This window comes from Argiope bruennichi, chromosome 3 (assembly GCF_947563725.1).
Source record: "Argiope bruennichi chromosome 3, qqArgBrue1.1, whole genome shotgun sequence".
Classification (NCBI taxonomy): Eukaryota; Metazoa; Arthropoda; class Arachnida; order Araneae; family Araneidae; genus Argiope; species Argiope bruennichi.
Genome location: NC_079153.1, coordinates 89,038,811 through 89,057,030, shown reverse-complemented (window position 1 = coordinate 89,057,030; position 18,220 = coordinate 89,038,811).

Sequence of the window (18,220 nt, the reverse complement as noted above, 5' to 3'; positions counted from 1 at the left end):
ATATCGTCAAATAAAAGCTTGAATATTGCAAATTGTGCATTCTGTTAATTCATTAATCCGATATGATTTTATTTAAAAATACTAGAATAACAAATTTATTGACTTTTAACTAGTCCTTCGAAAATTTCAAATAACGTAATTTAAAATTAAGAAATATTAAAAAACGGCAGTTTTCCTTCTTAAGTCATAACTATAAATAATTTCATAGCTATGAATTGAAAAATTCACTAATGCGGAAATTGTTCCGAAATTTTTTCAATCAAAGATGTTTTTCTCCGAACTCATAGTTTTTATCTCAGTTGTAGTTTTAAAGCAATACAGCAGCATTTTAGGACGGACCTCGTCACTTTGAACCGTGGTTAAATGTCAATCGAGACACCTTCTCGAAGCCATGCCAACGGCAGGGCGTTCGGCCACGACGAATTTAATATGCTAACCTCTAACACAATGGGTCTTCGGTGGAATCTTGTTTAAAACTTGAAACCTTACCCCCAGGCAACAGCAGTCCCCTAATTCTTATTTTAAATGAAATATTCTACAAAATACATCTGTAATATGTTTCCTGTATATTATAAGTACCACTACCACTGAAATACAACAAAGAAAAGTTGTACTGGATCTAATAAGGATTCAAAATTATATTCTACCTGAAACTGGCATAAGGAACCATCGCCTAACAAAATAAGCCAAATGTTCTGTGCAATACAACACAACCGTAAAATAAAGTGAATATTAAAATATTGATACCACGTTTTCTTCAAAATTCAATGAAAATAACGTTATATCCAGGAAATTTAACATACAAAATTATGATTTTTAAATTCAACTACATTTTGAATAGAAAAAATAGAAATAGTTTTAAATACAAATTTTGCAATTTATTTTTTTCAATCGAATGTGTTCTCTAAGAAACCAGTTTGCAAAATTAGATTTTTAATTAAAAATTTGTCTTCCCAGAATTTTCAGATTATATGGTTGAAAAAACATTTATATTCTTTTTAACATTTAAAATTCAAAAAGGTAAATTTCACTGTTATCCATTTCATTTCTGCACAAATTTTCCTCAAAGTGATTACATATATTTTATTTTGCAGTAGCATTTTAGTTCTTTAAATACTGTATTTACTCACATTCAATGGACAGAAATTACGAATTTGGGTAACAAATCATCGCTTTTATGTAAATATTTTTTTTAAGTTTAGAAACTGGCATGAAGTATCAGTGAATTGGTAGTTAGCGACAGATTTTGTAAAAGTAGCTCGGATATATATACTCGCTGTAACAATATTAATGAGCCAACTCATAATTTGCTGGCTCAGAACTAGGGATGATATGGAATTCTACAAAGCAGAAGGGATTTGCACTTTGAACAAAAACGTAATCAAGAGATATGACCGCTTTATGAACTGTGCTTACGCGAAGGTAATCGGCTTGTCAATAGTACAAACTTTAATTACCCGTCGGCATTTTGAAATTAAAGGTTCAAGAACTCCAAAGTTTTTTGGGACAATTATCAATGCGAATGCGAAATGGTTAGCTGAAGCTATTTCTTCTCCTTAACTTCTCCACAGACACCTGGTTCTGATTTCAGAAATTACAAGATTTTACAACTGTATTGTGGTTGGCGACTGTACCATTGTTATTGGATCTTCAAATTCTGTTTAGTTGCACTGATATTCTTAATGCATAATTAAACTCTCAATTCTCTTTTTTTCAATCTGCAGAACCACTTCTCTCGTTGATTTCAACAAAAGAATCTGTTTTAAGTTAAAGAAATTTTAATCTCAAATACAATGTGTACTAGTATTAATTCATGAATGTCGTTCGTTTCAGCAAACACAGCAAAATGTCAAAAAGGTAACAAATATTCATTATGCAATAAATATAGGAATCTGACGAGATGGTAAACGAAAAGTTAAATTACTGATGGAAAAAAGAAAGAAACGACACAGATAATGCTCTAAACCTATGAAATATTCTACCTAAAATATTAAATTTGATTTCAAAAAGAATACCTCTGATTACAAAGTTCATTGATCTCCATTATATCTTATAAAAGTTACATTCTTCACATAGAATTATCAAAATTTACTCTTTATATAAATACAAATCAAATGTACAGTCAATTGATATATTTTATGAGCTCTTCAACCATAACTCGCACGTTTTTAAGTTATTTTTAAATCTTCCCAGAAATTTAATATTTAAAATGTTAACGTACGTCACTCAGAAATCGCTCTTTTTGTCCAGTACCATCAGTTAATGTACCAATTTGCTCCATTGAAAGTTTCTACAACTATATTTCAACGCTTCGCTTAGGATGGATGTGAATGGATGTGAAAAATATTACAACTTCTCAGGAAATGTTTCAAAATGCCACCAAACAGCCTAACCCCAAGATAAAAGAAATCAACAATGTTATAAATCAAGTTATGAATTATGGAAAATGATTACCATTACTTCCAAAAGAATTACAAATGTTTCTTCTATTTTCTTAAATATGTAATGTTATTTAATTTCCACACCTACTCCCATTTAATTTTATTAATATTTTTAATTCAATGTGATAAACAATGTTTTTATGCTGGAATTCAAGTTCATCTTTCGAAAGATTTAATTTCATTATTTCACCCCTAATTAACCCCTTAGTAATATTTCCATTTTTCAATATATATACACTTTTAAATACGCGGTGAATTTATTTTATTTCATGCTTTTCAGTGGAATGAAATTCCAAGATTAATTTTAAAAAAGAAAATCATTCCACATTAATCATCTAATAGTCTAAAAAATATCAGTGGTCGATACGAACAATCTGGGATCTAAAGACGACTAGTATCTACTATATTCTATGGGAAAGACAAATTTACCTGCTCTGCAAAATATTTTATATAGATTAGCACCGCTCGGCAATGTTAATAAACAAAAGCAATTGAAAAATATATAAAGGCATTGAATCACGCCTGGCATATTTGATAAATCAGAAATATCTTGTAAAGAAATTAAATAAAGAATATCTCATAAATTTAGCAATTTAATTATATTATGCATTAATAGAGTTGATTTCAAAATGAATTGGGAAATAAAAAACGCGTAATCTTCACTTTAACTATACAACATTGAAAATTAGATTAAAAATCCATTTATAAGTCGAAAATAAATTTGATCACTTCATAAAAGTCTTAATTAATCAGAAGACCATCTTTACTGAAATACTTCATATGAGTAATTGATTTCCTAGTTTTCCATTATTAGAAGTATTTCATAGATGGCTAACCGCTTTTAGGTTACATATGCCTTAAATAAAATATGTCTTCAATTTTATGCAGTAGTTTTCAGATAACACAAGACTAAATCAAGTATAAGGATTTTATTTGAAAGTTTAGAAAAATTCAAATACTGATAACTTTTGTTTTCTTAAAAATTCATCACGTCGTTAAATTCTTTGGAATAAAGCTTAACTTTTCACTCAGTATTAGAATAAATGCGCAATAAAATTTCAGTGTTTAAAATTGCCCAAAACCATTTCGGAAAACTATTTTAGAAGAAAATTGGTAAATAAAGATACTTTGAATTGAATTTGAAATCTTTATTACACAAACATTTTCAGATTTACAAATGAAGAAAAATTGATTAGAATGTTTAGGGTTTACAATTGCACATATATCATTTTAACATGTTGAAACAAAAAGTAACGCTTTTTCCTCATATTGGCCAATTCTTTACAAGAGAAATACATTACTTAATCGCAATATCAAAAATTACCATTCTACAAATTTTCACTAAAACGTGTTCTCTCATAACAATCACATTTTTTTTTTAAATAAAATCTTTAAAATAAGGTCTCTATAATATTTATATATATACGGAGGTAAATCGTCATTAAAAATCTGAACAACCTTTTATGCTTCGGCTTCAATGCATAAAAGGAAATATTGGACATGCATTTTATACAATTTAAACTAAAAATAATTTTAAAGAATAATTTAAGTGAAACAATTCATTTTAACAGACTATTTCAAGTTAAATATTCTAGAGCATTCAAGAAGGAAGTATACAGATACATAAAATAATCACAAGTTTCTAAGTACAATTTCTATTTCAAAATTTATCGCTTAAAAATATTAAAATATACAAAACAGTACAATGAATAACAATCAAATATAACAATTCCATGTCAGTGATAATTCATAAACAATCTAGCACTATATAATTTCTCTCTAATATGCGGTTAGATTAAATTCTAATAAATCAAACAAATGTGAGTAAAAGTGGAAATTTTCCTTATTTTAAAAACGAGCAGAGTATTAAAGAAGACAAAAGAACAAGACAATAAAATACTGCAAAATATTATAAAATGTTAAATTGCCAAAATGTATTTTAAAAAAAACTGGAATCGTTTTTATTTAATTGGAATCTATTGATTAAAAAATCTAATTGACATAGTATGACTTAGCTACATTGCTTAGCTTAGTATTTTATTCGTCTCGTCTATTTCGTTTCATTTTTATTTATTTTCCAACGTGAGAAAATACCTCCTTCAAGACCATATATTTACTGACAAGTCAACAGAATGAGGCATGAAAGAAAATTACTGCCTATAAAAGCTTTCTATTATGAAATGAAAATCAAAGACATAAGACAAATATTTTGACAAAATAGTAAAGTAAAACTTTAGAAGGAATAGTTTGGTTTTAAGAATATAAAGAAATGCAAACTCGTAACTGATAATCATTTTTTTTAATAAAATTTTGAACTCTAATTCAGTTAAGTATATATATATCAATCATACCCCATTTCTAAACAATAAGAATTTATAATTTCATTTGGACTCAAATTTAGCAATAGAATCATTTTATTTGTAACAATTAAGGCTAGTTTACATTTGAGGACAAAATTGAGATAATTTATAAAAAGGATAAAATTACAAAGTCATTTGAAAACAGCAATCTTTTGAATACAAGTTATTTCAAGTAAAGCCTTTAATATTATTACTTTTACATAAATTGTATAAAACCTGAATCGTATATATACAAATATTAAAAAAAATTATACAATATATCTATAAAATCTAAATATGAAGAAACATTCGAATACATTACAATAGTGTCATGGCTGGGTAATATAAAAAATGAAGAATTTGGTACGTTTTATATAGAAGATGCGATCATTTTCGATAATAAAATCGAAGCACCACTTCATTGAAAAACCATTGTTTGCACTTAAAATATGCAAGATTTCAATTAAGATGACAAAGCACTTATTTCAAGACGGAAGAAGCTAAGTCAAAGTACTGCTTCACAAACCATGATTTATCAAACAGTGGATTATCGAACAAAATTTCGCATTCGATGTTGTTCTTGATCATTGGCTTTTCAATGAATCTGTACCTGGACTTGTTTTGAAAATAAATAGAATGGTCGGCAGGTCAGAATTTGAACATGAAACTACTAAAACAAAGCTGCATTTATTTCTGATCCAAAATATTCTGAGTTTTTCAATATGTTAACAGTCGAGTCCGAAAACGACATTTAGTAGTTCTTGATCACAAATGAGCCCAAAATTATGAAGATGTAAAGTAAAGGATGGGAAACAAGTGAATAATGAATACCAGAGTGAATTATCAAATTCCAATACCATGTGCCTTCAGCTGATGTTTTATAGTGGAGTTGAAAAAAAAGAAACTAGCTGAAGGAAGCTTTAATAATATTGACTATCAAAATTCTATTAGGTAAGAAAATTCACTGGGCACTATGAACATGAGTTATTAAAAGGCTCAGCTTTTACTTCTCAAAAGGATCCCTTTCCGATTGCGAGTTCAGCCATCTTCAAAATAATGGGAATTTATAGGAAAATTTTCAAAATTTATAAACTGAAGAACCAATTCCACAGTTCGAACATATGATGTATTGTAAAGTCTGTTGTCAAAATGTACTTTGTTTCATTCATTCTGTTAAAGATAAAGATTAAAATATGCTTCTGGTCACTTAAAAAGGAAGATCATAAATAATTGAATCAAAATGATAAAGTTACAATTGAATTAAACTGGATAGTTAACAAGTTTGTCCACAACTACTTGGATACAAACACATCTTAGATTGTTAGTCCACAACTGCAAGTAATTAATGGTTGATTTAAAATATATGCTGGTGTAATTTTGAGATGCTATAAATGTTGTCACAGTGCATAGATTGCCAAAATCGCTCCACATTGGCATGTAAGAAGCATGTTGGTTTTGTAACATTATTCCCTTTCATGCCTACAAATAGTGGCTATTTCAATTGTGAATTCTGAATAAAAGAATGTAAGCATTGTAAAGGGACTTTGAAGGGGAAATCAGAAATCAATTCACCATTCTTCTCAGAAAAAGCAACGTATACATTATATTTGGAATCTCTTGGGTATAGGCCGAAGAAAATGTATGGCCTGTGACTACGAGCATATTCACAAGCAAAAAGTCAACCATCTTCGGATTTGATCTCGGCAGATGAGATCAAGTCATTTTGCTGCCATAAAACATTCTCAGATAAATTGAACTGAAACTTAAGGCTCATTACTTAAACATTTTAGTCGAAATTTAAGAAGTATGTTCAAGGAATAAAAAAAAAATATTCAAAAAGTATGCAAAGCAGTTCATAAAAATTCAAATATTTCAAGAATTTATCCAATCAAAAATTGTAAATAACAGATGGAATCAAAATTTCTGAAGCGCAACGCCTTCACGGCTGAAAAAGGGATAATATATCCCAAAATGATTGCAAAATCCAAGTTCTGCGAAATATATTGGCGGATAAACCTTAAGTGACCACTGCTTAATCCGATTAAAATGAATTTGTGTATTAAAAAGGAAATCCATGATATAATCAAAATGCTTTTCGACTTGCAATTTATTTCTGTATCCGAATTCCATTACTTTTAAAAAAAATTCATACACAAGTACACGCATCAACTTAAGAACTCCTTAAGAAATTCACTTGTAGATTTTGCTATAATATTGGCTTCATTTCCTCAGATACGAGCATGGTCCAGAATCCAAAAAATAAAATGGTGAGAGAAGTTCTGGAATGGAATATGGTATAAAAATTGAAATAAAGTTGACTTGGGAACAAGCTGTCATCTGGCGGGGAAATCCAGGAATTGGATAATTTAGATAAATTTTTGAAATCCATTGCTAAAATATTGAAGGACTAGACGAGTCGTAATTATCTTGGATGAAAGTACAGAAGTCAGCGTACGATTGCCGAATTATTTACCACAGAGTTTCATAACAGTTATCGGATATCGAGCTGTTATAAATAGACATGCATTCACAAGGCATTTGTAAACAAGAATTGAATTTAACGTTTGATTCTAGAATGTTTCATCCATTATAGAAATTCAAAGCCACAGCGATAGGATTTGGATTTGAATGTGCATACATAACGCCAAAATTGAATATTCATTTGTAATCAGTAAGATGTTTTTAGAAAGGAATTGGAAATACTGAATTCGAAAATTTTGGCAATGGATGAAGAACACAATGCCATTTTGAATCCAAGAAACCAGAATGGAATATGAAGAAAATTGAATGTTTGTTTTAATTTTTGAATGAGTTTTCAAAAATGGAGATGCATGGATTTCAAACTACTTTCGAAAATTCAGCTAAGTCACATAATCAATATAACTGAAGCCCCATACAATTCACCTGAAGACGTTTATGCTATTAAGAAGAGCATTTTTACATACTTCAAACCTGCTGTCCAAAAACCAGAGCTCACAGCTCATCTGTACTCTGGCCTTTGTGCATGGATATTAAATTAAAACGTTCCTTATAAATTCTAATTTAGAAGATTTTTGTGCAAAATATAGATGAACTAATATTTGCAGGAATTCCAGTTCTCTTATAAAAACTCTTGGCACGTATTTTCTTTCAATTCCCTGAAAAAGTTTATATTCTCATATTTAGTCCAAATTTGAGTAAGTAAATTTGGTCTCATCAGAATTGGAAACTAATACTGATATGTTGAACAAGACAGAATCTAGAGACCGCAAAATAAGAATGAATAGTGAAACAAAAGAAAACTCAAATCTGAATGTAGATCCTGCTGTACATATCAATTCTGGAGCTGACTTATTTATAGAACGTGGTTTTCATCAAGACGTCAAATCTATCACAGACGGAATTTTATTTACTACTTTATCTCAACATGAAAAACAATTGATCCGTAGAAAGATCTACAAATTAAAAAAAATATCAATTCATTTAACTGCAATTTATGTTTATTTGTTGGTAAGAATTTAGACAATTTAGTGGAAATATAGTCGTCTACAGCTATTCATGATAAAACGTTATTATGATTTCAACATTGATTTAAACAACATTAAAAGAAAAGGAAATCGCAATCAACCTTCCAAACTTGTTTTAAACTAAGAATATTCTTTTAAGGATTTCCAGTTGGCTTTTTGGAACTTATATATTGCACCATCCAGGTCCTACATATTTGTTAATTTTCAATACATATCTGCATGGTTCTTGAAGACCGCACATTTATAAAACATAGAAAAGAAAACGGAAATTGTCGGTTATGCACATAGCATCATGTTGGGCAGTTCGAGGGAGAAATGCGCCGGAACGTAATCGCACAGATATTCTTATGAGTGTAAAATAGTTCACTCGCATCATTCCAATAATACCTTCTCTCGAAAACTCAATAAAACTTCACAAGAAACGATTAAGAAATGAGTTTTTCAATATCGAAGTATTCAAACAATTTGAATTTATAATTAAAGAAAATTGCTAAATTTTGGATGATGTTAGAAAAACATTCAACTTACTAGATTGCATTAAACACTCGTTTAAACGCCCAGTTAAATACAAAATTTAAACTAAAAGTAAACGTTTTAAACTAAACGGTGAAGCAGGATTACACTTCTACAAAGTTCTTCGAGATTTAAGAATATTCAAAAATTCTTCGACTATTCTACATTTTTCGAAGATTACATTATGATAAAAGTGCATTAACAAGAATACTAGGGAAATGGGGAAAGAAACTTAAGATGGAAAGTTATTTCGACTCTCACAACAAAGTAAATGAAAATTTTTGGCAAGACATTTTAATTAAAACGTTAAATACAGATGGAAACATTGTCGAAAACCTGGACAACTAACTTTCAAAAACTTACCATTTCTATTATAAATCCCTTAATTTTTTCTTGGTTAATTTTAATGTCCCTGGTTATAAGATTAATTGATCAGCTAATTAAATAAGTTATACTTCGGGTATATCAGACAGCTGCATCGTCAATTTGGGCCACTGATCCAACGAAATTTTGGACATGATTAACCAGGTACTCTGCTTCAGATTTTTCCCATACGCGTTTATTCGATCTAGTCTTTACAGTTCTAATTTACCTATAAAATACAGAAACTGTTTAAAATTTGAATCTGAATCCGAGCTAAAATATGCCTAATTTTGAAAAACAATTTACCATATTCCTTTTCATCAAAACCTTACTAGTACGTTTTGTGTTCTCCTCGTACCACTCAACAAATTGCATAAAAATCCACGTAAAGTGCAAATAAATATGGCATTGTATTGGCGTAACATCTAATCTAAAATGCTAATGCAGAGAAAAATGATAAATCAAAATAAACCACAAAAGCATTCACTTCAATACTTCACACTGAAACTGAATTTTAAAGTAAGCCTGAATTCCGTTATTGCAAATAAAAGGTATAATCGCGCCATCCAAATTGAGACTAGGTAATTAAATGTAGAGTTCGTTATATCAACCTAGACCATCAAAACCCTTTCCAGCTCTACAGTCCAACTAGGAATTGATGAAATTCTTAAATGACTTAAAAGTTTAGATTAGATCAAGAATAATTACAGGCAATTTCGGATTCTTCATGACAAATCTTTCAGTTTTATTCAGTAATAGGATAAATCTAGTTTAATCAAAATACTTGCTACATATTATGTTTAAGAGCTATGTAAACTTTCATGCCAATTTATTACAGTTTTCTTACTATTGATCACTTACAATGCGTTATATTTACTTAACATTTTCTCAAGAACTTAGAAATTTAATCATATCTACTGGAATCTACTAATAAAAATATTGAGAAGAAACATTAGACAAGAGGAAAAACCCATAAGGCATCTGAATAGAAATAAGGAATTTAATACGGTAATTTATTTGTACTTGGAATAATTTGTAGTAACATTGATATTAACTTTTATGGAATGGTGATAAAAAAATATGTCAAATATAACATAATGAAATATTTAAAATCCAATCATTCTTTACTTAAATATCTTGAATATCTTAAATATTATGATCTCTCCATCAGAATTTAAGTCATTCTAAATTTTTTATCAACCATAAGTGCTTCAATTTGAAAAGCCAATTTAAATCCAAAATACATTGAAAATTTTGCTCTAAAACCGTAATAACAATTTTCTCTAATGGATGATCTCAGCTTTACCTTACCGAAGGTTTCACTAAACTTTGCTTTTAAAGTTCACACTGGTAAAGTCAAAAGAAATATGGAATGATTCGTATCCCTTATCATTACTGTGTTATTCATTTCTAGAAGAATCGCGGAAAATCGTTTCCTCGTGTTTTTCTAATTAGTATTAAGCGTATATTAAATAAAGGTAACTTCGCACTTGCATTGCTTTCTGCACATATACCGTAAATCTTTCCGTCAACTACAGAATCCGCCATCTTATTTTAAAGTTTACAGGAGTGAATGGGAAAAGACACCAGATGTAACATAGAAAACATCTATGTTACACACGGTAATTGAATACAACACGATTACACTGAATACAAAACTAATACGAGTCCCCGAATGCCCATATGTCCCAGAAATTAGTTATTTTGCTTGAAATGACTGATGTCTTTGAGTCATTTCATATCCCTCTAGTAAGACCCGGACATCCTTTCAGAAGGTTTCTCTACTATAATCCACGATCATGATCAAAAGAAATTCCTTACAAGTTAAAGAAATCTACTGATGAACTCGCCGGCAGAGTTAATCAGCAGGTTTCGGGACAGAATAAAACTACTATTCTGTAAAATCCACACTCACACTAAGGGGAAGGGACTCCACACTCACACTAAGGGGAAGGGACTCCACACTCACACCAAGGGGAAGGGACTCCACACTCACACCAAGGGGAAGGGACTCCACACTCACACCAAGGGGAAGGGACTCCACACTCACACCAAGGGGAAGGGACTCCACACTCACACCAAGGGGAAGGGACTCCACACTCACACCAAGGGGAAGGGACTCCACACTCACACCAAGGGGAAGGGACTCCACACTCACACCAAGGGGAAGGGACTCCACACTCACACCAAGGGGAAGGGACTCCACACTCACACCAAGGGGAAGGGACTCCACACTCACACCAAGGGGAAGGGACTCCACACTCACACCAAGGGGAAGGGACTCCACACTCACACCAAGGGGCAGGGACTCCACACTCACACCAAGGGGCAGGGACTCCACACTCACACCAAGGGGCAGGGACTCCACACTCACACCAAGGGGCAGGGACTCCACACTCACACCAAGGGGCAGGGACTCCACACTCACACCAAGGGGCAGGGACTCCACACTCACACCAAGGGGCAGGGACTCCACACTCACACCAAGGGGCAGGGACTCCACACTCACACCAAGGGGCAGGGACTCCACACTCACACCAAGGGGCAGGGACTCCACACTCACACCAAGGGGCAGGGACTCCACACTCACACCAAGGGGCAGGGACTCCACACTCACACCAAGGGGCAGGGACTCCACACTCACACCAAGGGGCAGGGACTCCACACTCACACCAAGGGGCAGGGACTCCACACTCACACCAAGGGGCAGGGACTCCACACTCACACCAAGGGGCAGGGACTCCACACTCACACCAAGGGGCAGGGACTCCACACTCACACCAAGGGGCAGGGACTCCACACTCACACCAAGGGGCAGGGACTCCACACTCACACCAAGGGGCAGGGACTCCACACTCACACCAAGGGGCAGGGACTCCACACTCACACCAAGGGGCAGGGACTCCACACTCACACCAAGGGGCAGGGACTCCACACTCACACCAAGGGGCAGGGACTCCACACTCACACCAAGGGGCAGGGACTCCACACTCACACCAAGGGGCAGGGACTCCACACTCACACCAAGGGGCAGGGACTCCACACTCACACCAAGGGGCAGGGACTCCACACTCACACCAAGGGGCAGGGACTCCACACTCACACCAAGGGGCAGGGACTCCACACTCACACCAAGGGGCAGGGACTCCACACTCACACCAAGGGGCAGGGACTCCACACTCACACCAAGGGGCAGGGACTCCACACTCACACCAAGGGGCAGGGACTCCACACTCACACCAAGGGGCAGGGACTCCACACTCACACCAAGGGGCAGGGACTCCACACTCACACCAAGGGGCAGGGACTCCACACTCACACCAAGGGGCAGGGACTCCACACTCACACCAAGGGGCAGGGACTCCACACTCACACCAAGGGGCAGGGACTCCACACTCACACCAAGGGGCAGGGACTCCACACTCACACCAAGGGGCAGGGACTCCACACTCACACCAAGGGGCAGGGACTCCACACTCACACCAAGGGGCAGGGACTCCACACTCACACCAAGGGGCAGGGACTCCACACTCACACCAAGGGGCAGGGACTCCACACTCACACCAAGGGGCAGGGACTCCACACTCACACCAAGGGGCAGGGACTCCACACTCACACCAAGGGGCAGGGACTCCACACTCACACCAAGGGGCAGGGACTCCACACTCACACCAAGGGGCAGGGACTCCACACTCACACCAAGGGGCAGGGACTCCACACTCACACCAAGGGGCAGGGACTCCACACTCACACCAAGGGGCAGACCTCAATTTTTATTCAATGATATTTTAGGAATAGAAATATTTCATCATGATGGTGGGTAGCGTGAGAATACTTTTGATAAGATTTTTTAATGAATTTTGAAAAATATGAAACTTTAAGGACATCATAGTCGTTTTAAGCAAACTTTCTAATTCTCAGGAAATAAGGGCATTGGGAAAATCATTAAGTACGCTATACAAAGCAATTTACCTACAACCTGCATGCTGCTGCATTCTTAAAATAGGATAAAGAATTCTGTCGTCTTCGAAACGGTTTGCGGCTAATGTTTAAGCAATGCAAGCGAGTTCTGATTTACATGAGTACGAAGTAGTCAATACAGTATGGTTAAGTTTAAAAAATGAAGAATGAATAAATTTTGAAATATCTAGAAAAAAATACCACAAAGATGATAGCAATGGAAAGAATTGAACTATTAACTTCCTATTTTATAAGTAATTATTAAAAGACCTAAGTTGTTAAAATTAATTGAGCAACTCTAAGACAAACTATAATCCGTAAGCCTTTTTACGAAATATTTCAGAATATCTAAACTTCTCCGTAAAATTTTTCTATTAATATTTAGAGCAGATTAGAAGAATACGATGCAATTTTTCCACACGCATTTTTGAATATTCTTTCAGTGAAATATCACATTGTAAGCATCAGTTCGCGCCCTTTAATAAAATAATGCTAATTCTACAGAATAAACACGATCAAAGACGTTTAGCTGGAAAGGCAATGATGCTTTTGATAATGAGCCTGTTCACAATCTTCTTGCGTTTAATTGTACAGTTTGCCAAACTCATTTAATTTAAAATTTAGAATGAAAGCACTTTAGAGGATATACTTTGTTCATTAATTTATCTTTTAAGAAAATTATTTTTTGAGAAGTTATTCTCAACTGTTTAAATATACTTATATTTCTTAATATTTACTGGTGCATGTTGTGTAATTTATATTTAATATTTGTCAATTTGGGAATTTACGTTCCTCTTTCTCAAAATTTACACCAAATTCCATTAGTTTAATAGAAGATTAAAGATTAGATTAAATTATTCAAAAAATAGGACTTCAATTGTCTGATTATTAAATAATGGATAAATTTAACGACAACTTCCAATTTTAAAGGATAGATGTGACTAAAATGAAAAAGATTATATTTCACAAATAAGATTTACATGAGTCGTGTCTGTTTAGGAAATATTCTTTATTCGTTTCTTACTCAATCCAAGGAGAACAAGCAACCATCAATGTATATTTCGTATGCAAACATTTTTTTTAAGAACTTTCATTGTACCTAGTTGAAATCGCCCAATTCCTAAATGACCTATTCTAATTCACACTTTCTTGGCTAGCATGAAGCATGCATCGATTCCCTTGATTTCAAGAAATATCTGGATTTACAGTTCTTAAGATTATTTAAAACACTAAAATTTGTTCAATTTTTCCTTACATGATAACTTTATTCTTGTACAGATTCAAAAACAAACGGGGAAGAAATTATATAAAATATTAATATCTAAATGCCAATACATCTGTTACACTTTTCTAAAAAATTGAGCTTTGCTTTTTAAGAACGTATTTTTTGGTTCAAAAATACCAAATTCTACCTTTCAAACGGTCTCTATACCTTGATTTACGATCATTTGAAACAAACGTTTTACCCAAGAAAATTATAAATTTAGAAGAACCCAAGTATAAAATAAGTCAAATACCTTTATCTATTACTTCAGTAAATTCTGAATTATCTTAAATTTGATTAGTTCAGTGTTATAAGATCTTCATGAATCCTCAAAAATTAACCTTCTAAACCTCTTTCGAAAAAAACAAATTCTCGACACCATATATTCATTTGTGATAATTAGCTTTCAATATATTTTAAGAACTTTTCATCTGACAATGACGGAATTTGTTCAAAAAATTCAGAAAACAGGTACTTATTTTCTTAGTTTATGAAGAACATACTTTACGATTATGGAAATTTAAAAAGTCTTCAATTTGCTTTCAATTAGTAAGCAATTCATTTTTATTTAAGAAATTGAACTTGAAACTTGTTTAACGGGGAAGATGTTATTTAACTAATAAATTATTTCTGTACATTAGGGTGCAAAAATAAAGATTCATCTAGATAATCTGCAAATACTTTTAACTCTTTACATAAAATAATTGTCTACCAAAGAGAAGATCCTTTGATATATACCGTTTGTCTATTTCGACAATGTTTCCAAAATAAATGTTAATTTCTAATAACTGGGGGAGGGCTATTTCTATAAGACTAATTATCAAATTATATATCAGTTTTTTAAAATTAATATTGATATTTTAAAATATTTCTAGTGGTGGGTGAACCAATTGAAATTAGGCGAGTAAAGATTCTGTAAATATAAGAAAATTGCAGTAATTTGCTAGCAATTTTGCAAATTTTAACTACACAAAATTTTATAAATTTGATAGAATAGCTTCATTTTGCAGAGACTGTTTAACTCCAGATAGAGGTGAAGAGTAGTTTTTAATTACCACAGAAGGCTATATTTTACAATATTAATATTTGAGGGTCATTTTAAAATTTTTTTTATGAACAAGAATTTTAGAAAGTAAAATAGAACGTTTAAACTAATCAAATATTTTGAAATAGCTTAACCACAAGAACAGAAAAATTGCGTTTCATATGTTTTATCGAAAGCTCATTTGTCTTGTATTATACAAGCAATATCTTTGATCTAATATATCTTCACTTCTGGTTTTTAAAAACACTTAATTCGAGGCCATTTATTATAAAGCTTGCTTGATCTCAATTTAGTATCAAGTTGTCTGCAAAACCCTGGATAAAAATTTAAAACTTAAAAAACCCGCAGTGCTTTGATCTGTAGACATCTGTGCTAATAATTCAAAATAACAGAATATACAAAGTCTTTCTTTTATTTAAATTAAGGCAAAATTCAGGAACATGAATCAATGAAAAACTATTCCTCTCGTTATGGAATGATACTTTAAAAGCAAGGAGGAATGAATAGAAAAAATATAATTATATAAAACATTTTATGAATGGAAATAATGATCCAAGAATTTAAAGTTATTGTTGAATGGGTGTTATCAAATTTAAGAAAATTTCTGTAGCAAGTAGGTATTCAGAAAAGCACATTTAGCACTAAAGTTGGAATGAAGATTGCAATTCAATCTTCAGAGTATTTCTGCAGTTAAGAATTTTCACTTTGACAATAATACCATAGAGTAAGGACAAGACAGTATCTTGTACAATAAGATCCAATCAAGCGCATACAGAAAAACAATTTCAAAAAAGTTAGCAAGTCATTCAAATCATAATTCAAGCATTTTTTTTCTTGAATCAAAAAAAGCTTAGATCTGGAAGTATCGATCCGCCTTTAATATGAAAGACTGCGACTAAATAATACTTGATAATATTTATATTTACAGTTCAAAGAAAAAATGTTTTAGAACATTATCAGGATTTGAAACATGCTTATTCTACAGAATTTATCCGAGTTGTAACTGGCAATTCAAATTACATCCTTAGACTTAATTGAAAACCAATAGAGAAACAGAACCACAAATCTTCAATATAACCCAGAAAGACCGAGCCTTAAAAATAATTCAAAGACAAGTTTTACCACCATTATCAACTTCAATATGGACCTGCATCTGAATACAAATTGGTCCTACCGGAGAGTATACCTGACGAAGGAAATATCTTAGCCAGCACATCAGAACAAAACATTTTTGCTTCTTATATAATGAGTCAGATTGAGATATATACAAACTCTTGATTTATGTTTGTCTTGACACGAGATTCGACCCTTATCGGAGAGACAACAGGTTATGCGTAAAAACTCGTTTCATATGAATAAACATTCCCGGTTTTCCCTATTAGATCAGTGTTGCAGTTAAAACAAGGAGTTCTAAATGGCATATAAGCTTTCATTGGCACTTAAATTCAAATGATTCTTAAATTTCAGGATACTAACTCAAAACGATAATTATATCAAAAATATCCCCATAATATTGTCGAAGGATTCAGAAGAAAACTAGTGAATTATATGAAAAATCTGAAAAGTCAATAAAAGCGAAAGAACTCCATGACAAGTACAGGCTTGGGTACAATCTGGAAAATCTTAAGAATGAAGATAAATTTACTACAAATATCAATAGCAGTAAATTCTCATTTAAATGTCCATTATGAAATCATTGCAAACAATAGGGAAACATTCTTGTAAGTTTTACAAATAGATACGTTGATATCAGAACTAAACCTATTGGAAAATGATCTATCAAATACAAGGAAATGAGGAAAACACAACAAACATGGAGGGATAAAAGACTGGTCAAAGGGTGAGGTAAACTGATACTCAATTACAAGGCCATACTGCGCCAAACTACCTGGTAAGTGCTGGACAATTTTGCATAAAGCGAGCTGTAATTGGCGCCAAACTTTAAGCCGCACGGATTGTAATTAATATGTAGTAGCCAACAATGCACGTTTTTCGGATGTCTTGACAGCTACGATAACCGTCCAATTATCAAAGTATATCCAGCTACTTCAAAATTTGATAATCGAAGCAAATCTGAAAATAACTTTGATAGCAAAACAAACCTTCGAAGTAGATGCTAAACACAGTTGAATTTTTAGTTCACCTTTAAATGACACAAATTATCAAATATCTTCTGTTTATTTGGACCATATTTTACTTTAAAATGAAATGAAATTGAAATTATATTTTTACAAGTTGAACAGAAATATTTAGACTGCTAAATTTTCAGAAGCGCAACTATTTTACAACAACCAATCAATAAGGACTTTATCAAGGATGAAATTTAAAAAGATGATAAAGATTAAATTCTTATAGCGACAAAATACTATAGAAGTAATATTCTGAACTCAGATCTACAGAAATTAGGATTCTTAACATCAGCCAATTACAAGGTGCCATGTTCTCCAATTTTAAGAGAATATTTATAATGTTACATTGTCACCCATCCTCGATATATACAAATTTAAGCATATTAAATATTTTATACAAAACATTGCAGTACAAATTGCGCCGAAGGAGTTTCATAATTCATTTTTTCTAAAATAAGTTTCTAGCACTTTTATGCAAGAATTACAATTTCCCAAATTATTTCAGATTAAATGAAGGCTTCAAGATTATAAAGATTCATATCATAGAAGTATAAATAAGCATTTTAGATTTTATTAAATATATTTTGACGTATTTAAGTAAAGACTTAAGAAAAAAGTTTACATACTAAAACAGGTAGCATTTGACCATGTATGATTATA